Source organism: Hypanus sabinus, chromosome 22, assembly GCF_030144855.1.
Source record: "Hypanus sabinus isolate sHypSab1 chromosome 22, sHypSab1.hap1, whole genome shotgun sequence".
NCBI classification, from domain to species: domain Eukaryota; kingdom Metazoa; phylum Chordata; class Chondrichthyes; order Myliobatiformes; family Dasyatidae; genus Hypanus; species Hypanus sabinus.
Window position 1 is genome coordinate 50,492,477 of NC_082727.1, and position 23,257 is coordinate 50,515,733.

General features: G+C 37.6%; 1 protein-coding gene and 1 long non-coding RNA gene across 5 annotated transcripts in view; one reads left to right on the forward strand and one right to left on the reverse strand.

The window, feature by feature from the left end:
- c22h10orf90 (chromosome 22 C10orf90 homolog) overlaps nucleotides 1-23,257 on the forward strand; it is a 282,594-nt gene that overhangs the window by 191,839 nt on the left and 67,498 nt on the right. The window lies entirely within an intron of this gene.
- LOC132379599 (uncharacterized) overlaps nucleotides 1-23,257 on the reverse strand; it is a 124,533-nt gene that overhangs the window by 19,128 nt on the left and 82,148 nt on the right. Inside the window, exon 4 of the long non-coding RNA XR_009507481.1 lies at nucleotides 6,816-6,909. This is a non-coding gene — a long non-coding RNA (uncharacterized LOC132379599). The remainder of the gene's footprint in view (nucleotides 1-6,815; nucleotides 6,910-23,257) is intronic.

Consider the following 23,257-nt stretch of genomic DNA (forward strand, 5'->3'; position numbering starts at 1 on the left):
TTTGTAATCCTCCACCATCACAGGGAATTGTGGTGCAGGAGGGGCAATGCAGGAATGCGGTGGAGTGTAGGTGTCTCGATGAAAATATCCACCCCAACCCTCTCTCTTGCAACCCCAGACACATGGACTGGAAAAGCCAAACACTGTGCCACAAGGAGCCTCAAGTGCTGATCAAGGTGCTGATGATAGGAAAGTGTCAATCTTCAGTTTCCTGCTTGAGGCTAATGGCAATTACATTTTTAATGCATTAAAATGACTAAGGAGGAATTATAATATTAAAACAATGTCCTAGAAAGAACACTTTAAATTATGCATAATCATTACTCTCAGTACAATATACTTTTTATTGAGTGTTAGCAATAAAAGTGGTAGATTAAGGACTTTAGATTCAACTTCTACGGCAAATAATTATATGTGTGAAATGCAATAGCAAAATGGCATCCATCTTAGAATGAATCAATGGCTGGGTCCAATTTCCTCAAGGTTGGGATGTCATCATCAAATGGATACAAATATTTTGTTTGTGTGTGTGTGATTTATGCATAGCAGATTGGTACAGGGTTTCTGCACTTTTCATTAATATATACACGATTTATGTTGTACTTAGTCCATGCAGAAGCAGATTTTCGACAACATTAGTGAAGTCTACTTTAGCCCAAGTTGAAAGAGAACAGCTGGTCAGGTGCCAAGGCAGTTCCTTGGCTTCAAACTTACTTGTCTCTCGATGCACCAAATACCAAATATACCATTACACTAATCCCAAACAAAAAAGGAATACTCAGCCTTTTCCTAAGTTCAAGGATCTCGTCTGATCATTTTCAAACTGCTGATCTGCTGAACCAACATTTCCCATTTATTTACCTGGTAATCCAGCCACAAACTCATCTCCCAAGCACTTGATCACTGATCTTACCTACAATAATTCCAAATAGTTGACTCTAGTTCTGTAAACTTTATCTATCAACTGGTTCAGCTCCCAAATTCTTTGAAACACAGCCCTTCCCTATATGCCCTGGTCTCTGCCCTCAGTTAATATCCGTTCTTGCACGCTGCTCCATTGGCTTCATAGACAAGTTTTCAGGCTGCTGAAAATACCAACACATTCAATACTATGCAACACACACAAAAAATGCTGCAGGAACTCAATATGTCAGACAGCATCTATGGAAATGAATAAACAGTCGATGTTTTGGGCTGAGACCCTTCTTCAGGAACGGAAAGGAAGTGGGAAGAGGAAGGAGGATAACTAGAAGGTGATGGGTGAAGTCAGGTGGGTTGGAAAGATAAAGGGCTGGTCAGGAAGGAATCTGATGGGAGAGGAGAGTGGACCATAGGAGAAATGGAAGGAGGAAAGACAATGTTATTTTGTTAAGGCATTTTTCTCTTATTATCCTCATTAGATGCACATCTGTTATTCTACAACTTCTCACACAACTCTGCTGAATTTGGAATTCTCTATAAATTGTAGTAGTGGAAAGATTAGCTAATAGCTATCAATTTTTGTTTTTTTCCTGATCATAAATTCAAGGCACATTCAGTTTTTCCTCTACACTTGGATTTTAATTGTTTCAGTTTTTGATTGACAAACTCTCAGAATGTAAACATAAATATAATTAAAGAATTTTATCGAATATAGTGTGCTGGGTTTACTTACTTTTCTCCCCTTCCAGGCATGCAACTTATTTAAAATTTTATTCTAATTAGATGAGAAAAGATGCCCTTTTTTATTATGTAATGTGGTGCAGATTACAATTTTGCATTTCATTCCCTTATGTTGCTAACTTACTGCTTGTAATTTTTTGGCGGGCTTTTTCCAGTACTACATCGGTGCCTTACTGATCATGAAGCATGGGGACTTAAACATGATCTGTGCTGAGAGTTGCAAAGCATACTGTAGGTAGTTGTGGAGCTGTTATAATACATCTAGAAGTAAGCTGTTCATGATTCTTCACCTCTGCTTTATTAATATAAAAATTCTGCTTAGTCACTGTCTTAATAATCAAAATCAAGTTTACCACTGACATGTCATGAAATTTTAATCATGAAGGTGCTGAAAATCCAGAGTAACATAAAAATGCTGGAGGAATTCCGCAGGTCAGGCAGCATCTATTGAGGGGAATAAACAGTCAAACGTTCAGGCCAAGATGCTGATGAAAAGCGTTTGATGGCTCTGGGCCTGTATTCACTAGAATTCAGAAGAATGAGGGGTGACCTCATTGAGACCTATTGAATGGTGAAAGACCTTGATAGAGTTGTTGTGGAGAGGATGTTTCCTATGGTGGGAAAGTCTAAGACCAGAGGCCACAGCCTCAGAATAGAGGGGAGTCCTTTTAGGATGGAGATGAGGAGGAATTTCTTTAACCAGTGAGTGGTGGATCTGCTGAATTCTTTGCCATAGGCAGCTGCAGAGGCCAAGTCTTTATGTTCTCTTAAAGCAGAGCTTAACATATTCTTGATTGGTCAAGAATACATAGAGGGATACGGGGAGAAGGCAGGAGATTGAGGCTGAGAGGAAAATTGGATCAGCTATGTTATTCCAGAGTAAACTTAATGGGCCAAGTGACCTGATTCTTCTCCATTATCTTATGGTCTTATGATGTGCTGATGATGGGTTTCAGCCCAAGTCATTAACTGTTTATTCCCCTGTATAGATGCTGCCTTACCCACTGAGTTCCTCCAGTATTTTTTGTGCTGTCATGAAACTTGTTTTGCAGCTGCAGTACTATGAATGACTCAAAAATAACAATAAGTTACATCCATAAACAAATTGTGCAAATTGCAAATAATAGAAGTGTTCGTGGACCATTCAGAAATCTGAATGGGATAGTAAAAAGCTGCTCCTAAAACATGGATGAGAATTTTCATGCTGCTGTACCTTCTCCCTAATGGTAATAATGCAAATAGGGCACGTTCTGGATGCTGAGGGTCTTTAATGATGAATCCACCTTTCAGACAATGCCTCTCGAAGATGTCCTCAGCAGTGAAGAGGCTTGTGCTTGTGATGGAACTGGCTGAATCTAAACCCGCTACAGTCTCTTGAGAGTCTGTGCATTGTCAGAATGCACAACTAGTCAGAGTGTTCTCCACCTTACATCTGTTGAAATTTCCTGGAGTCTTTGGTGACATAAAAAATCTCCTCAATCTCCTAACAAAGCAGAGCCACTGTTGCATCCTCTTTGTGGTTACATTGATGTGCTGGAGCATAATAGATCCTCTAAGGTATTGATGCCCAGAAACTTGAAGTTCTTTAAATCATTACAATGTGGCAAATAATATTTTTTTTGAAAACACCAAAACTGATTTTGGAAACAATTTTGGTAGCTTCAGAAATTTGTTCGTTATTTTCGGTTCTTTGTACTATGGCTACAGGTGGTGCTCATTCAAAGGCAGACTTGTGATGGTGCTGAATGACATTCCAGTTTATGGTTAACATTTTATTTTTGTACATTTATTAACTGATTATGAAAAATATTAGCAAGATAATGACCCTATGTCACTTTGAGTGATTTCAAAAGTAGATCAAATCTTCACAGTGATGTTTAAAATGCTGCATTAAATGCAAACTTACAGTGTTGTCAGTATTACTAAATAACAGCATGGCCATAAACACAGTTTTATTTTTTTCTGCATTACAATACCATCTTCTGAAACAGAATTGCACAATTTATGAAAAAGAACATGATTGCTTCAACTTGAAGAAATTTGTCCTTCCTTTTTGTTTCTTCTTCTTCCTCGTGTAAAGAAAATTTGCCCTATAAAAATCCTTATTTATAAGTGACTCATTTGGTACACAATTGGTGGAACCAGTTTAGTGAAGGACATCTGTTATTGGGATAGATGCTAGAAAAGTAATTAGCTACCCCAATTAAATTTTGTATCACACATGTACCTGAAATAATACCAGCTGTGCAGGCACATGGTTGATCTAATTAGTGCTTTCTCAATTCACAGTAGAAGCTAGTTACTCAAACTGTCATAACTATTTCTGGAATGGTTCACCTTTTAGGGCAACAATGAATATTTTACTTGTCTACTTATGAGCATTTGTACTTGTTTCAAAGCATTTTAAACTGAGAGTGTTGTGTATTTAATATTTCAGTAATATTTGAATAATCTTATATACAGTATATGTTGCTTTATTAAGCATTCTTGTTTGTTTAAATAAGTCATTAAATCTTAAACTATATGTATAAAAACGTGAATTACACTTTATAGTGCCACCACATGATACGTGCACCTCGCTTAAGGAACAATTTAAGACTCACATTTCAGACTCCTGTGTCTTCCTTTAAATCGCTTCAATGTCTTGAAGTTACAAAACATAACATTGGCAAAGAGGTGGTTTTAAAATGAATCCAAGACAGCTATTGACGTATTGAAGCGTAGCGAGATGTTTGAACTAAAAAAAAGGCGGTGATGAACGGCGAGTAAAAAAAGCAGTGCAGCATAGCATGCTCTGAGACAGACAACTTATAAAATAGGCAGAAAAAATGGTTCATGAACAATGATACAGTGTAATAATTATCATATAAAAAAGCTGAAATGGCTGGCTACATCAAAAGGATTGATGTGTTTGATTACATAACTGATAATTGGATTTTATATAATGAATAGATTAAACAGTATTTTGAAGCAAAGGAAATAACTAATGAGAACTGAGTACCAATTTTGTTAAGTGTATTGGGTTTAAAGGCATACAGTTTGCTTAGAAGTTTGACTGCTCCAACCAAACCAGCAGAAATGAGCTTTGCGGATATTACCAAAGTAATGCAGGAACATTTAGAGCTGAATCCATTTCTGATTGCAGAATGATTTAGGTTTCATAAGCAGAATTGAAACGAAGAGTCCACTTCAGCGTACATGGCTAAATTGAAGAGATTAACTTATCATTATCAGTTTGGTGATAGTCTTAATGTTGCAATAAGAGATCATTTCATTTGTGGGATCTTACAAGAAAGCATTCAAAAATGGTTCCAACTAAAGCACAGCTTACATTTTAAAGAGCAGTTGAAATTGCTGCATCAATGGAAATAACAAACAGAGATGGAATTGAATTGCAGTCAAATGAAAGTGTGCATGGACAAAATTGCAGTGTCAAAATAGCAACTGGCCAGGCCAAGCAAATTGTGTTATTGTTGTGGCAGGGACTCACATGCACCATACAAATATAGGTTTAAAGGTGAAATTTGCAGAAAATGCAACAATGTAGGACACATACAAAGAGCAAGTCAGGTAGAACAACTACATAGGGAAGAAGGAAAACTAGAAAGTCAACTTACAGTTTCAAAAAAAATGTGCATGCTGTTGTTGAAAAATCTGATCTTCACAACAGTGACACAGGATTGTGTAGCCTTAAGATTTACAGTATGAAAACTAATAATATACTGTACAAGCAACATGGCTTACACCAGGAGTAAACGACAAATTAATTAAAATGGAATTGGACACAGGTTCAGCTGTTTCAGTCATTCCACAAAACGAGTTTGAATGCATTTCAAAGACACTAAATTGAGGCCTGCAGATATCATACTAAGAACTTACACTGGAGAAAAGATAAGTTCTGTGGGAATGACATTTGTAACACTGAAGTACACAACCAACAAGCCACATTGAGCTTGCATATGGTAAAAATGGGAAGACCAGGATTACATGGGTGTGATTGGCTGAAACAACCACAGCCTGATTGGAGATTCATCCACCATATTTTCTACAATAAAGTCAACTAGAAGCAAATTATAAAAAGGTATTGGATAATGCCACAGCTGTCTCCATGCTGTACACCATGAACCATTGCCCAACAGAGGGCAAGCAGGTTTTGGTGCCAGAATCTGTTGGAAAGCATATTGGACCAAAGAAGGATATACTGCTCAGAAGAATCATGAACTTGATGAAAGCAGCAGTCTGTTCGAGGCAACATATCTAAGAAAATCTCTGGTATGTTAATCATGCAGCTAGTTGTGAAAAGTGGCTATGTTTTAAGCAGGAAAAGTGTAGGATTTAGGATAAATTGGAATGGTAATAGGAGTTGGAATTAAAATTTTTGGCCACTGAGAAGCCCCGCTTGTGGCAGATGGTATGGAGGTGCTCAACAAAGTGGTCCCCCAGTCAGCGGGTGGTGTGGAGATGCTTGATGAAGTAGTCCCCCAGTAGGTGGAGGAGTAACACCTTATATTCCATCTGGGTACCCTCCAACCTGAGGGCATAAATATTGATTTTTCCTTCTGGTAAACAAATTTTCTACACCCTTCCTTTATTTCCCACTTTGACTTCTTACTTCTTCTTACCTGTCTATTACTTCCCTGTGGTCCCTCCTCATTCCCTTTCTCCTATGGTCCACTCTCCTCTCCTATCATATTCCTTCTTATTCAGCTTTGACTTTTTCCACACACCCAGCTTCACCTATCATCTTGCAGCTACTCCCTCTCGCCTCCTTCCTCACCTTTTATTCTGGTATTTTCCCCCTTCCTTCTCAGTCCTGAAGAAGGGTCTCAGCCCGAAATGTTGACTATCTATTCATTTTATAGATGTTACTTGACCTGCTGAGTTCCTCTAGAATTTTGTGTGTGCTGTGTATATAGTTGAGATGCATTCTATTTTGAGTTGGAGCTTATAGCCTGGTAGGGAGGAGTGTTGTGTGCTTAATGTTTCCGTAATATTTGAATACTCTTGTGTATATGTTACTGGATTCGGCATTCTTGTTTGTTTAAGTAGGTCATTCTGGCTTTTACATATAAATATGTGAATTGCATACATCATCATGCTACCACATGATATGTGTGCACCTCGCTTAAGGTAAAGAATGAAGTAAGACTCACATTTCAGTCTCCTGTGTCTTCCTTTGAATTAGCTTAACATTTAACATGTTACAAAACGTAGCAGAGAGGATAGGGTCCATTCTTGTCTTTGCATCTGTTAAAGAGGAAAGAATTAAAGCTTAGTAAACATTTTGTGAAATTGTAAAATAAAAATGAAATTATTAATCCCAGTTGAGTAAATTTAACATTAACAATTTTAACTCCTTTGAACCTTGTTTAGCTAGAAAGTCACTAATACATGTTTAATGCCAAAGAAGTGCATGGATACCTATCTCTTTTTAGTCATTTATTATTTGAGCATGGGTGAAATAGCACTGATTCCTCCTCCAAGTAATCAATTTACTTTGCATATATTTGGATGTTTTTCATGGTGGTGATTAGAAACTCATTTAGGATAACAGAGTGGAAACAAGGTTAGATACCTAACAGCCTAAATCATAATCACTCACAGACAAAAAAAGGAAAATATTAATTGCATGAATGCATAATAGATCATTAAAGAACTGGAAAACCATAACTCAGAACACTGCTTTACTTGCAGAAGAAAGACAGGGGTACAACTGCTTTAGAGCAGCGGTTCCCTCTGTTAATAACAGGTATCTGTGTCATAAGAAAGGTTGAGAACTCCCTGCTTTAGAGTAAATTTAGGTCTGTAAGCAGTCCTTTTCTGATTTCTCTGTTTAGAGTAGACTAGGTAGAAGAAGAAGGTTTTGTATGTTTAAACATATGGCTGACAACTCTCTTAAGATGACATTAAAATTTCTGAATCATAATTGGAACTTAGGCCATCTTCCCTCCTCATGGAAAGTGGCAATAGTAGTGCCTATTCTAAAACCTGGAAACCCCCCATCAGATCCTTCTAGTTATAGACTAGTATCATTGATGTCCCATTTGTGTAAACTTATGGAACGTATGGTAATAGAGTGGTTGGTTGCATTATATTTTGAAAAAAAGAGGTGATACAGCATTTTATCAGAGCAGATTTCGGAAAGGTAGCATGACATTAGATTCTGTTTTATGTCTGGAAGATGATATTAGGAAAGCACAGGTAAATAAAGTTGCAATAGCAGTATTTTTTGATATACAGAAAGCATATGATATGTTTTGTAAGGTGGATCTTTTGATTAAATTATGGAAATTAGAAGTGGGAGGAAGGCTATATAATTTTGTCTGAGCTCCTTATTTCGATGATCTGTGCAGGTAAGGATAAGAAAGATATTTTCTGGCTTCTGTCAGATAGAGAATTGGACTCCACAAGGCAGTCTTTACAGCCTTATATTGTTTAATGTTCTGATTAATGATATTTTCTCCGAGATAGGCACTGGGGTGGGTAAATCACTTCTTGCAGATGATGGAGAATTATGTACCAGAGGAAAAAATTCAATTTAACTGTGTATAGGATGCAATTAGTAATTCATAAGATTGAACAGTGGGCAAATGGGGGGGGGGGGGTTAGCTTTCAGTAGCTAAAACACAAGTTATATGTTTTACAAAGAGGATCGATAGACCTGCACTTAATTTGAAATTGTGTAGTCAAACTCCTGAAGAAGTGTCAGTGGTAAGATTTCTTGGCATGTGGTTGGATAATAAACTGACATGGAAGCACTATATCAGTAAGATAATTGACAAATGTAGAGGGGTGTTAAATATCCTTAGGTGGGTATTCTTGGGGTACTACACAAAAATCTCTGTTGACTTTATATATTTGTTTAATTAGATCAGTAGTTGATTATAGCTGTGAGGCTTATGGAACAGCTTCATCTTCAAGTTTAAAATGTTTGTATGTGATACAAGCTCAGGCTTTAAGAATGTGTTGTGGTGCAGTAAGGTCATCTCCTGTTTCAGCTTTACAATTACCCTTACAGTTGCGGAGGATGAAGTTATTATTAACATACTGGGTTAACTTGACGGGGCAGAGGAATGATCACCCGGTTAAGAGTGTGTTGGAAGATTGGTGGGATCATCACAAGAAGAGTGTTTTTAGTGTTGGGTGGATGAGTTCTCATCACACGGGGAATCTGGGTTTGTTGGATTATGTGATTTGTCCCACCGTTGCTTTCTCAGTAACCCCACCATGGTTTTTTCCAATGGCTTTAGTTGAGCTTCGGTCGCATGATTTAATCAAACCAGGGATCCTGATATGCCCGAGAGTCTGTTGGTTCATCGGTATGTTAAGGAGAATTATTGTGATATGTTAACCATCTGTACTGGTGGATCAAAAGATAATTTAATGGGAAACGTTGGTTTTGCTGTTTTTACTTCTGAATTACAGGTAATAATAAAGAAACATCCTAATAACTATTTACCAGTGTATACTGTAGAACTGGTTGCCATCATTATCGGCTTACAGTGGGTGGAGGAAATCACTCCTTGCAAAGTTATAATTCGTTGAGATTCTTTTTCGGTTTTAACTTGTCTTAAACCAGGTCTAGCAGTAGGTGTGATTTCCTGCTGGAAAATCTTCAAACTTTATTTCATTTCCAAAATATTGGTCTACATGTCCCCTTCTTGTGGGTTCCTGCACATAGAGGTGTTGGGGGGAATGAGCAGGTTGATTGTTTGGCCAAAAAAGCTGTTAAAAGTTAAGTTCATCTGTGGATATAGACCTTCCACTTAGCCATCATTATGAAACAGCTGAACACATTATTTTACAATGTGAAACATACAAGGTTGAAAGAAAGCAAATGCAAGCTACACTACTAGCTTTCCAGGTAGACAGTTTTCATTTTAAAACTTTACTAAGTTGTGGAAGTGACTTCAGTTTAATTTGCAATATTGTATTTCATCGTTTAAAATCCATAGGGCTTTTTGGGGTAATTTAGTTTTCAGTTGATAAAGAACTAGTAGGGCTTTATTTCCCAACTCTCTACACCACACTCCAGTCCAGTTGGTGGCAGTAATGCACCTTTAAGTTGGACTGTCAACCTCCATTGAATGGTGTTAACATTTTTGTCATTTGTTGTTGCTAGAAGTCTAGAATAGAATGAAGACAGAATACTTGGTTGAGAACTGTTTGCTTCTTGATAAAATGAGTAAGCTTCCCTTTGAGCCGTGGTTGTAAGTGTTTTGGTGATTGTTTTAGTTACTGTTACTGGGAGTCCTTCACTAGTTGTAGGGTTATGAGCTATTTGCTTTTGTGGAATTAACTGTTTTCTTCCTGTTCATCAACTTTCAGAAAAGTATTGAATATAGGGTTATCCTGTGACTCTTCTCTGTGTTAACAGTGATGAGAGATGGCAGAGAAGTGCTGTTAGAGCAGATCATAAGCCATGTTCTTTATGAAAGAGATCCAGAACAACCCTCCAGGCTACACCCAAGATCAGATATCACAGGACTGTAGCAACATATGCCTACAATCCTTTGGGGTGAAGCAAAGTTACAACAAATCTTATAGTTGGCAGTAGAGTTTGGGTGACATCTCTAATGAAGTAATGAAATGTGACAAAAATTTCCAAACGCAGCCTAAACTGATCATGGGCTAAAGAGCTAGAGGTAATTGTGAACACGTGCATCTGTACTTATGTACCTGTAGTTACACTTGATGACGAAGAATAGAATTTGAGTGTTACCTCTTGATGTACTTTTGGGAGGTTAGTAAAACTTTTGTGATTAGACAAGAACTTTTCCAATCAGTGAGGCTGAACCTCATACTGGAAATGATCTTTGCATGTGTATAACCAGTAACATAAATTACAGTTTTACACCATGGTTTGTAAGTGTCATATTTTCAAAAGTATGTTGAGATTCCAGAAATGTATGCGATATTCTAAATTTGGTTAAGCCAGTGTTCAACTGCAGTGATGCCTTTCATTTGAAGTAAAAATAAAACATTGGAAAAACTTAGCAGACCAGGGAGAGTCCTCTGGAGAAAGAAAATGAGTCAGTATTTCAGGACAATGACCACTCATCGGAGCTAGAGATGTGAGGAAAAAAAAACTGTGCTTTAAATTGCAGAGAGCAATGAGAATATCTGCAAGAGGTTGGAGGTCAGTGTTGGTCAGGTGAGATAGCCAGGTAATTGATAAAGGGAATAAAAAATCTGAACTTACTTAATTCAATATTGAATCCCCAGAACTGCAATGTATACTAATGAAAGATAACAGTCCATTTCAGGTTCAGAAGAACAGTGTGATGTGCCAAAAGAGAGGGTGTGTGATAGAGAATTAAGATACCAATGGCAGGGTGCTCAGGGCTGTTCTTCGTGGACTTTTCTTCAAAGTCATTTATTCACTTAATGATAACTTTATTTATATAGTTCTTTTCACACATTAAGATGCAGGCTCCAAGTGCTTTACATTGATAAAAAGATAAATTAATGTCATAAAAATATGTGACAAAATTAAAAACATTAAGTAAAGACAAGCATATAGAATAAGCTGTAATCAAATATACAAAATCATATAAATGTAATCAACATCAACAGGCACTAAATTCTTCTGTAAGAAGGAAACATTTTAAAGTAGGTTTTTGGAAGTGTCTGAAACATTCCACAGTTCTAGCCTGGTGTATCTCAATTGGAAGAGTATTCCAGATTTTTAGCACAGAAGAGCAAAAGGCTACATCATTATTTCTTATAAGCTTGGCTGTAGGAACACTAAGCAAAACAGCATTTACGGATCTAAGATTATGATAATGGATGTAAGGGGATAGACGCTCCAACAATATATAGAGGAGCAAGATTATTCAGAGTCTTAGATACAATTAAGAGTATTTTAAACTTGATCCTAATGGACACGGGCAGCCTGTGTAATGATGCCAGAAATGTGGACACTTGTGAGTCTGTCCATTTAATCATGTTTATATATGGACATGATGAGCAGTTTGGGGTAGAGATTGCTATGAAGGAAGATGAGATCAGTGACTTTCTGGGAGTCAGTAGCCTATGTTCCAAGAGAAATGTGAGTAAGTTTCTGCAAATTAATTATTAACTAGACAGCTTTGAAAAAATTGTTATGAAACCTCAGAAAGATCATTCCCTTTGTTCTTTCCAGTCCTGTCTTACTCTGCAAATTAAAACATGTATTGACCTAAAACTATATTTCTTTCTGCTTGCACTAAATGCAGCATGCCCAGCTGAGTGTGTAGTACTTTGTTTCAGTTCCAATTTCTATCATGTTTGATTTTTCAATGACTGTTTTCCTATAGTGTTTCTGATCTAGTGTTTAAAAAAATATTGTGGTGTTTTCATATGAAACCATTGCCTTGGAAATGAAAACTAATTAGCAAATTCCTGCTTTTGTTTCTATTTGATGGTTCAATGCATCAACCTTCAGTTCCTTGTGATCTAGAGGCACTGTGCGAATTGGGCTCCCGTGAGTTCAAAGAGACTGGTAAAACTAAGACACTGTTGTGTTTAAGTGGAGCAGAGGAAACAGCCCATTGTGGGAATTAGTGTTCTGGTGTATTAATGGGAGTGTGGGAACTGGAGCTCCAACTTTTTATGGGGCATTAAGGAACTAGGACCTTAGTTTGTGAAAGGAATCAGTACCTTTCTGAATAATCAGACAGCTGATTATTGCAATTTTACTGCAATATATACCTCCTGGACCTAAAAGCTGCTGTAGCCCATCCTTTTCAAGGTCTGATGTGCTGTGCTTTCAGAGATGCTCTTCTGCACACCACTGTTGTAACAGGTGGTCATCTGAATTACTGACACCTTCCTACCAGGATCACCCAGTCTAACATTCTCCTCTGATCTTTCTCATTAGCAAGGCATTTTTGCCCACAGAGCTGACACTCACTGCATTTTTGAAAAGGTTTTTTTCTCACCGTTCTCTGTAAATTCGAGAGACCTTTGTATGAGAAATTATCAGGATATCAGCAATTTCTCAGATACTCAAACCACCTCCCTGGCACCAACAAACATTCCATAGTTCAAATCACTTAATCACATTTCTTCCCGATTTTGATGTTTGGTCCGAATAACAACTGAACCTCTTGACCATGTCTGCATGCTTTTATATATTTATTTGCTGCCACCTGATTGGCTGATTAGATATTTGCATTAAAGAGCAGGTGTATCTAATAAAATGGGCACTGACTGTACATTCAGCAGTCTACATATGATCTGCTAGGTATGCCAGGCAACCAGCAAATTTAAAGACCTACTGGCCATTTCAAGAACTGTCATTCTTCTATGGAGTTTGGGGTAGTCTACTTAATGCCATTGTATTGAAAGCTATGTCAAAATGAATATTTCTCCCATCAAATTTTGAATGTTCCTGCCTATCTTTGGTTGGGTCCATCTGCATTAAACGGCAACACTGAGGCATCGTTGATGTAGATCAAAGAACAAACAAATGTGCCTGTGTCTGAATCCAGGAGGTGAGAAAGATAATTCCTGGGTTTTGCTAAAATTAATTCTCTATGTTGTGGTTACTTGAACACCAAACAAAAACCGCTGAGAGATTGAGTAAGGGATTTAATACTGCATGATGTGCTTTGACACCGTGCGATGCGCTTCCAAATAACCGAGTTCTGACTCGAAAGAGGTACGTTCGATCCTTTAGTACAAAACCAGCACAGATGTATAATCTCTACAGCAACATCAGCGAAACTAGCAGAATTAGTGAAATAAGCAAAATGAATGTAATTAGTAGTCAACAAAAAAATCCGACCCTGGTTTTCTCTAAAACTAACGAGGCCGAAGTGTGACTATTGGGTTAGACTCATTTGCGTCTATCGTGCCCCAACTCACATGACAAATTACCATGACCCGTAATAAAAATGTGCAACACAAAACACAATACAGACAGACAAAAAATAGATACATTGCTCCTACACCCTATTCCATAGCTTTTTGTTACAAGGAAGTAGAAGTGACTGGCGCTTGAACTGCACTTCTATTTAATTAAAGAATCAGAAACCAGCACAGAAACAGACTCCATTGCACATATCCATCTTTTCATTTTGTAGTGCTGCCAACCCAGTTTTGATCAGATGACCCTTTTAATGCATAAATTATCAAATAAATTTCATGTTAAAGATGCCTAAATATTGGATGTTTACACGTTCCTAAAATGGCTGATGGCACTTTGGTGACATACCTTGCCTGTCCCTTTGCAACACTGGGAGTGACTGCATAATAAGCTGTCACTTAGAACACAGAAGTACTGATGATAGGAGCCATTTCATTAAGCCTGATATGATGGTTATACATCTTTTAACAAACGTGTGCAGTTGATCACTTATTCACAATAAACTGATAGTGTGAAAGAGGATATAACAAAAATTTCTCCAAATTGTCTTTACAAGTCTAAAAGCAGAATTGCTGATGTGTAATTAGCCTAATAACAAATATTGCAGAGGGTTCTGTCATTTTTTGACATAGTCAGATGAATGTATTGCAGGGAATTTTCCTTTAGAAGCAAAGGATGTGACCTTCACTAAGCTTCAATCACTTAAGAAGTGCTCAGAGCTACTAAAGGCTTGTAACAGAGCTCAAAGGCAATTAGCAAGTTCAACATATTCACCTGAATCCCAGTGGAGGACGTTTCAGCAAAGGCTGACACTTTAACTTTCTCCGAGAATGAAGCAAATCTATAATGATGGTTCTGAGCAGGCCGAGAGTCATAGACTTGTACAGCATAGAAATCGGTCCTTCGGATCACTATGTCCATACTGATATTTCTGCCAATATACATAATCCCATTTGTCGGCCATAGATCTGCCTCCTTTTATGTCTGTCTACATAGCTCTTAAAAGCCAGGATTGCCAAAGGAGGGGTTAAAATCAGATACAATGAATTCCAGACATCAGTACCTATGTTTTATACAAAAAATACTTTCCACTACATCCTACATAAATCTTCTCTTTCTCACCGTATGTATATGCTCTAGTTTTGATATTCTCCCCAGCACTACCTCCACTATTTTTGACTCTTATAACTATATATACAGCTATGAAGTTGTCCCTCAGCATCTTGCAATCCAGGGAGAAAAATCTCTCTCTGAAGTCCTCAAGTCTGGGAAATACACTTGAGACTCTCCCCCGAATTCTGTCCTGCACAACCATTTCCTTCCTGTGGCAACTAGATCTACAAACATTACTCCAAAAGCAGTCAAAGCTGTGTTTTTATAAAGTTACACCTTAAAGTCTCAACCTTTATGTTCTATGCCCTGACCAATAAAAATGAGCATGCCAGATGTCCTCTTCATTCTTCTATCTAACTGTGTTACCACTTTCAAGGAATTAGACTTTAACCCCAAGGTCTGTTTATTCATCAGTATTTCTTAGTGCCCTACCATTGGCTGTATATGTCCTACCCCATTTGACTTCCCAAAATGTATCACCTCACACTAGTCAGAAATGTTCCTAATCCCAGCACAACATTCTGGAGTCTCCCACTTGATCACAGAAACACCTGTATGGCCCCCTCCCCAACAGGTCCACCACTATTGCTTACCTAGATTTTCCCCTCCCCTGTTGTATATTAGAGCCAACTATGAATGTGGTTGCTGCTGCAGCTTTCCTCTGAAAGGCCATTCTACAGCACTAATTAGAACATTGCGCACGTGTGCAAGGGGACTGACCACATGGGACTTCTACACAACCTGTCTACATTTAGTACTCTACCTGGTGGTCACCCAACCCGTTATTTCTGTACATGTGGAATGACTAACTCTAAAGATACTGCACAGAACATTTTCCACTTCCTGTATACTTCATATTAAGTCCAAGTGCTTGATGAAATAGCACAGGAGTTGCAGATGGAAATACTTCTGGCAAACATCATCCCTGATCTCCAACATCCTGAAGGAAGAGCATACCTTTTTCTATCTTCCATATCTTTCATCCCCAATTTCTTATAATAAGGAAAAAAAGACTGTCACCACTCACTCTGTTTACCAAACCCTGTACAAAATCACCACTCCCGAATGACTCTCCCACTTAACCAGTTTCTCACTGATCAATTACACTGACCTCACAGTTACTACCCAATTTTCATTTCAACATATTTTTATCTCAAAAAACTGAGAATTTGAGCTGCAAATCTGTAATTACTTGTCCAGATCAAAGCAGAATATAAATATGATGTGATAAGTATTACAGCACAACCTTTTCAATATATTATGCTGGCTGTAGCTGAACAGTTTACTGTTTTGCCTTTGAATTGAAAGGTTTTGGAGTTAAATTATTCCATAACTACTTGAGCACAAATCTTGGTTGATTCTTCTTCAATGGAGTGTTGTATTGCTGACAGTACCATCATACAGCTGAACTGTTAAACTAAGGAATAAGTAACATAATTCACCAAAATTTCTGACCTTTCGGGTAGATGTAAAAGATTCTGACGTACTACTTAGACTACAGAATAATTTTCTGAGTTTGACTCACGTCAACATAATTTAAAAAGATTATTTGGTCATTGTCAAATTCCTATGTGCGAGCTCTCCCTGAGTATAATTGACAGCCTTTTTCTTACATTGCAACATTGATTACTCTCCAAAAGTGCTTCAATAACGAAAGGAATTTTGAAATGTCTTGAGATAATGAAAAAGAAAGAAATAAATTAGTTATCTTTACCCTCTGTATTGGTGTAACAAGTTAAATATTGCCAATGATTAAACTACCTGGCAAACAAAATTACCCCTTACTTTTTGTTGTGAATGTTAAAAGCAATCCATCTATTTCATATTAAATATTAAAAGAACGATCTTGGCAATATTCCAGGAACAGTACCATTAGGTTGACTATCCAGTTATAAATCTTCAGCATTTATTGCAAGAATTTAACATGCACCCGGAGTACCTTTGCTCTGTAGATGATATCCATGAAGAGATTTGGCATGTCACCAATGACCCTGGCAAATTTCTGTAGAAATGGAGAGCACTTTGACAGGTTGCCACTGCCTGGTATCAGAGGCTCCAATGCACAGGATCGAAGGAGGCTGTATACTCCTTCTGAAATTGGATTTGAGGTTGTAGACAGCCAGTTCCATCATGGGCACAACCCTCTCATTATCGAGGACATCTTTAAAAGGTGATACCCCAAGAAGGCAGCAACCATCACTGAGGACCTTTGCCATTTGGAGCATGCTGTCTTCTAATTATTCCCAACATGGAGAAGGCCCAGGAGCCTGAAGACTCACATTCAATATTTTGGGAACAGCTTCTTTCCACTGTTAGGTTTCTGAATGATCAATGCACAATAATGTGGTGTATTTAGTATTTCAGTAATATTTGAATAATATTGTAAATATATCATTTGATTAAGCATTCTTTGTTTACATAATTCATTATGGGTTATATGTAAGAAGAAGACGAATGACATACAGCATTATGCTACCACATCATATGTGAGCACCTCTCTAAACAAAGGAAAGGAAATCTAAGCAGACCAGTATCAGTATCTCGACTCCAGTTTATTATTCAAATAGTTTCCGGAGTCACCAAACATAACAGAGGTGATGAGGAAGTTTTTTTAAATGAACCCGAAATGACTATCTACCTGCTGAAGAGCAGCACTTTTTTCTTTGGAAGGGGAGAGAAACCTTCATGTTTTTAAAAAAGACAGAAAATAGAGAATCAATGAGCATCAAGTATGACCATAAGGGTCGATTACCAGATGATAATAATAATAATAGTAATAAATAAAGCAGAAATGGCTGACTACATCGGAAAGATAGACACATTCGATTACACAACAGATAATTAGATGATGCAAACTGAACGAATTGAACAGTATTTTGAAGCAGATGAAATAGCTGATGAAAAATGAGTGTCAGTGTTGCTTAGTGCAATGGGTGGGAAAGCATACAGTTTGCTCAGTTTAACTGCTCCAACCAAACTAATTGAAATGAGCTTTGTTGAAATCATGAACATAATGAAACACTTAGAAATGAAACTATTGTTGATTGCAGAATGCTTTAGGTTTCATAAGCGGAATCTAAAGGAAGGTGAATCCATTTCAGTTTATGTGCCTGAATTGAAGAAGTTGCCTGAGCATCATCAGCCAGTTCGGTGATGAACTTAATGATGCACTGAGAGATCGCTTAGCTTATGGAAACTTACAAGAGCGCAGGGCAAGCAATGTCTGTAGAACACATTACACTGACACTGAATCAGATGCATGCTAATTCCCTCCTTGTATATCATAATGCAGCACACTCCACAACCAACTACTCAGCAGCTATACCATTCCTGGGTTGTCCCTTCTTCTCATTTTTGGATCTCCTCAAATCCTATCTCAGAAGGAGTACAGAGAACAAACAGCTAAGGCGAATTGAAGACTCCTCAAAAAAGGAGGTTTGATGTTTCACTCCTGGACAAGCAGTCCTGGTGAGGGACTACAGAGGTGATCAAAAGATGAAGAACAGAACCGGACCTCTCTCCTATACAGTAGAGATTGCATCTGATGTCATTTGGAGACCAGACAAGTATCCTGGCTCCTGTGCTTTTCTTTCAATTAGTTTCTGAATTATTAAACATATAGCCTAACTCATTATTCCTCTTTTTCAATACTTATGTTTTGTAACTTATAGTAATTTTTATGTACTGCTTCCACAAAATGACAAATTTCATGACATACAGGATATCAGTGATAATAATAAACCCAATTCTGATTCTGACATCCATTTGAACGAGAAAATTAAACCTCAGTTTAAAGTCATGCAATAATTTTACCTTTAAAATCACGGGATTGTATAGAAAGTGTATGCAATTTGAATCTCTTATCATTTTTATTTATTATAAGTAAGTTATTTCCTGACTGAGTCATAACATGTTATGAGATTTTCAGCTAGCTATCTACTCCATTCTAGATATTAGGTTGTATAGAAAGGTTTTGGAACCAGTTGAGTCTTCCGCAAACTAAATATTAGGGATTGATCAGTCAACAATCTCATTGTCATTAATATGTATTCGCAAGTATTGTTTGAAATAAATGACAGGTGGCTTTTGTCTATTTAGAAGTTTATTTAGAAGTTCCTAAATTCTTAAACGTGTGCCTTGTTCACAGGACACTTCCTTATTCTTCTGATGGAGCACTCCTTATCCTACAAGGAATATGGTGGAAGCTCAAGAATGGATAACATTTTATTGATCTTCAGTTGTCATTACCCAAATGTAACAATTTGCGCAGCTGGCCCACCTGCAATAACGTTGTGGAAATGAAGGCCTGGCCTAGTAGATGTTCCACAAAATTGAGTGATCCTAAGTTGTGACTAGATCTTAGGGGGCATGTTCTGTACATGAACAACCTTTTGAATGTTTGGCACTGTCAAACCTTTTGATTTATTTTTAAACTAATATACACCCTGTGGTCACTTTATTAGAAACTTCCTGTACCAAATTAGTTGCTACTGACTGTACGTTCTCAGTCTGCTACTGCTTGTAGTCCATCCACTTCAAGGTTTGACTAGAGCATTCAGAGATGCTCTTCTGCACACGTACTATTGGAATGCATGGTTATTTGAGTTATTGTTGCCTTCTTGTCAGCTTGATCCACTCTGGGCATTCTCCTCCGACTCCTTTCATTAGCAAGTTATTTTTGCCCACAGTACTACCTGCCGCACACTGAATTTCTTTGTTGTTATTTTTTACACAATTCTCTATAAACTCTAAAGACCATTGTGCATGAAAATCCCAGGGGATTAACAGTTTCTGAGATAGTCCAACCATGCCATCTGGCACCAACAATCGTTCCAAAGTCAAAGTCACTTAGATCACATTGCTTCTCCATTCTGATATTTGCTCTGAACAATAATTGAACCTCTTGACCATGTCTGCATGATTTTATGCATTGAGTTGCTGCCACCTGATTGGCTGATTAGATATTTGCTAAAAAGGTGCACCTAATAAAATGGCCACTAAGTGTATCTACAAATAGACTAACATAAAACACATTAAAGTACTATAAAGTACTAGATACAAAACAAATAAAATAATGTATTGTAAGTAAACTACCTGTAGCTTCTTACTCATTCAAATGAATCAGGCTGCACTCTTGTAACAGTTATCCCTTGTGCAATGCTTGAGGCGTAACTGCAGGAGTAGAAGCTAAACTCTAAGTTGCAGCTGTGTGTGTTATCCTTGGCTAAAGATAATGTTTAATTAGGACCAATACAAACAACAGATGGCAAAACAAAGCAAACGGGTTTGTGATCCTCCCTGTATACAAACTATTTTAAGTCAAATTGCTATAAGTTTATTCCAAAAATGTAAAATACCAAGGGCTGTCAGCCTAGCATGAGAGAGAGTATCGGCCAAGTAAGCTTTTAGTCAGTTTTCTCATCTAATGCACGACGAAGTCCATATGACAAATGTTTCCTTCAGAGATATGTAAGTAGTTTTGAGTAATTCAATTAATAACTTTTATGGAATTGTATTAATTCATCTTTATTTAATGCAAGAATAATTTTGGCCACAAATTTCATAGAATGAAGTAGCACAGAGACCAAACAAGGTTTGTAGGGAAAAGGCTGGGAAGTGGAGTTGAAGCCAAGATGAGATCAATCACATCTTTTAAATGGTCCAGCAGGGTCACAGGATCATCTGTCTTACTCTGCTCCTATTTCTTGTATTCTCTATACTTATAAAACGCTGGCAACTTGGACAGTGTCAGTGCATTATCATGCCTTTGTGTAACACGTACATTAAGCAATATAGACACATGACCCAAGCATGCAGAATGTTACATGTCAGATCAAGTGCCTGTCACTGTGTATCCAGTCTTCCTGAGTAATTTGTTTTTTTATAACCCTTCTTAATCCCTTGATTTTCCTTTGGAGATCTGCATCTAAATGATTCAACAGAGACTAAGTTTTAGCCTAAAATATTTGCTCTCCTTTAGGTTACATTTGGGGTGGCAGGTTGGAGGTACGTCTCGACCAAAGGAGGTGTAAGGCACTCCTTTTCTCCACTAGCCTGCAGGTCACCCTTGGGCAAGGTGAAGCACCTGTTTGCCCCCACCCCAACTCCCACAGAACTGATCAGGCTCACATGAAGCCATGGGAGTAGGTGGCGGATGGTCGTATGAGCAGCTGGTGCATTTTACAAGTCCTGGTTATGCGACCACTGACCGACAATCTCTGAAGAGTACTGATAACGGCTGGGGTCACCTGTCTTGTAAAAGACGCTGCCCAGAAGAAGGCTCTTCTGTAGAAAAATTTGCAAAGGACAACCATGGTCATGACAGATGGAAGACCTTGATCGCACATGCCATATGACGCAGAACATAATGATGATGATGAAGGTTAAATTTCTGCAGTGCACACCTTTCTTGAATAAGAATCAGGTTTAATATCACTGGCATATGATGTGAAATTTGTTTTGCAGCAGTAGTACCTTGCAATACATAATAATGAAAACTATAAATTATAATAACAGTATATATATATGAAAAAGAAAACAAAATTAAATAAGTAATGCAAAACGAGGGAAAATATGCTGAGGTTGTGTTCATGGGTTCAGAGGTCTGATGCTAGAGGGGAAGTGGATGTTCCTGAATCATTGAGTGGAGCATTTAGGCTCCTGTACTTCTTCCCTGACGGTAACAGTGAGAAGAAGACTTGCCCTGGGTGATGGGTGTCCTTAATGATGGATGCCACCTTTTTTAAGGCATCACCTTTTTAAGATGTCTTGGATGCTGGGGAGGCTACTGCTCATGATGGAGCTGGCTGAGTTTACAACTTTCTGCAGCTTCTTCTGATCCTGTGCAGTGGCCCCTCCATACCAGACAGTGATGCAACTAATTAGAATGTAGAATAGTACATCCGTGAGTCACTTTGGTGGCATACCAATTCTCCTCAAACTCCTAAAGAAATATCGCTGCTGTTGCACCTTCTTGATCTATCTGTTCTTTTAAATGCAAGGATAAAGACAACTATACCAGCTGAAGCCCTAAATGTATGCTTGCTAGCTCAAGTGTGATCGATTTTCCTTGCTTCTAGCATTGATTCTAATCATACCTTTCCACAACAATCCGTTTGTGATCCCTATGCATCTGCCAGCACAAAAGAACTTAAGAAGCACAGAGCCTATTCATGTACATGAGAATAGAGCAATCTTGAACTTCTCCTGCCAAGATGTGCCCCACACTCTCTCCACATCCAACTCCAGACTCTTGAGGGCAGAATTATAATCTCCATTCCCCAAGCCATGGACTTAGTTAATGGTCTTGATGAGGAATATTCAACAAAGCTCAAGCTCTTTCTAAAGATCAAATTGGAACTGGTCCAATTTCAAATGAATACCACAGAGGACATAATACATAAAATTTCCTAGTGAAATTGCCATAATGCCCGAAATGTATCCCTTAATGTGGTCATCAAATCAGAGTAGGCTTGTAGCTAAAGGCTACATCTTGCATATGGATGCAAGATTCATCAATGGATCTGTCCAAGGAATATGAAGGAACGATGCAAATAGAATGGGATGCTCATACATCATTTTGGGTCTTGCTTGGACAGCTAATCCACTCTTGGATAAGTGACTATCTGGTAGCCTGATAAAAAATCTAAGTGGAGCATAAGTTACAAATTCCACATCTATTATAAAATATCAAGGGTCCATTTAGAAGGCATAATATATGGCCAGAGTTATAAACTTTAGTAATAATCCTGATTCATAAATTAATGATGTATAAAAATCATATTTCTAGGAAGAAAAACTGTATTTTAAAACTACATATTTCTGAATTCAGTCAAATTTACTCTTGAGAAATTTTCTGGTTCTGATCAGTGTCTTCTCGTTTTCATTATGCTAATAACTGCCATGCTGGAAATCTTTGTAATAAGCGGCTTTGCTTCTTTGGTTGCAATATAATCCTCTAAAATGGTTTCATTTCTCTTCAAGAGTTACTATTGAAACACGACAATTTATGTCTTATGGTCTTTATTCTGTGTACTTATGAATAAACAAGTTTCAATTTCTTAAAAATCATAGAAAAATAAAATTATAGTTACAGCTTATTATTAGTGCAGTAGTCATTCAGTCAGAATTCACAATTAGTTTCATTACATACTTAGGGTATTTCTTTTCAATATTGAAAATAACATTAAGTATATCTGAAGCACAATGATAACAGCAAAATAGCTATATTTGTTTAGTAATAGCACAACATGTTTAATATATATGTAACAGCTAAGCGTAATGCTCAAATGCAATTTATGGCATTTTAAGCACCATTCAATTGTACTACTTTCATGTCCCTTTCTCTTGTGTACCTCATATTCTATGCAGCATATTCTATTTCTCAGTAGAGACAGAGAACCTCCCCTCTGACCTTACCTTCCTGTCATCGAGAACTGTTAATGCGGCAATCATGATCTCCTCACTATGCCTTTTATAACTCTTCAGCCTTCTGAAAATGTTCATTAGAATTTTCGAAGTACTGAGTGAAATGCTGCACCTGATGTTTCACAAAGCTGGGAGCTGAGATTATGGTTGATTACCCGATTACAACTTTCATTTCATCTGGCAGAAATTGCTTCAGGACCCTGA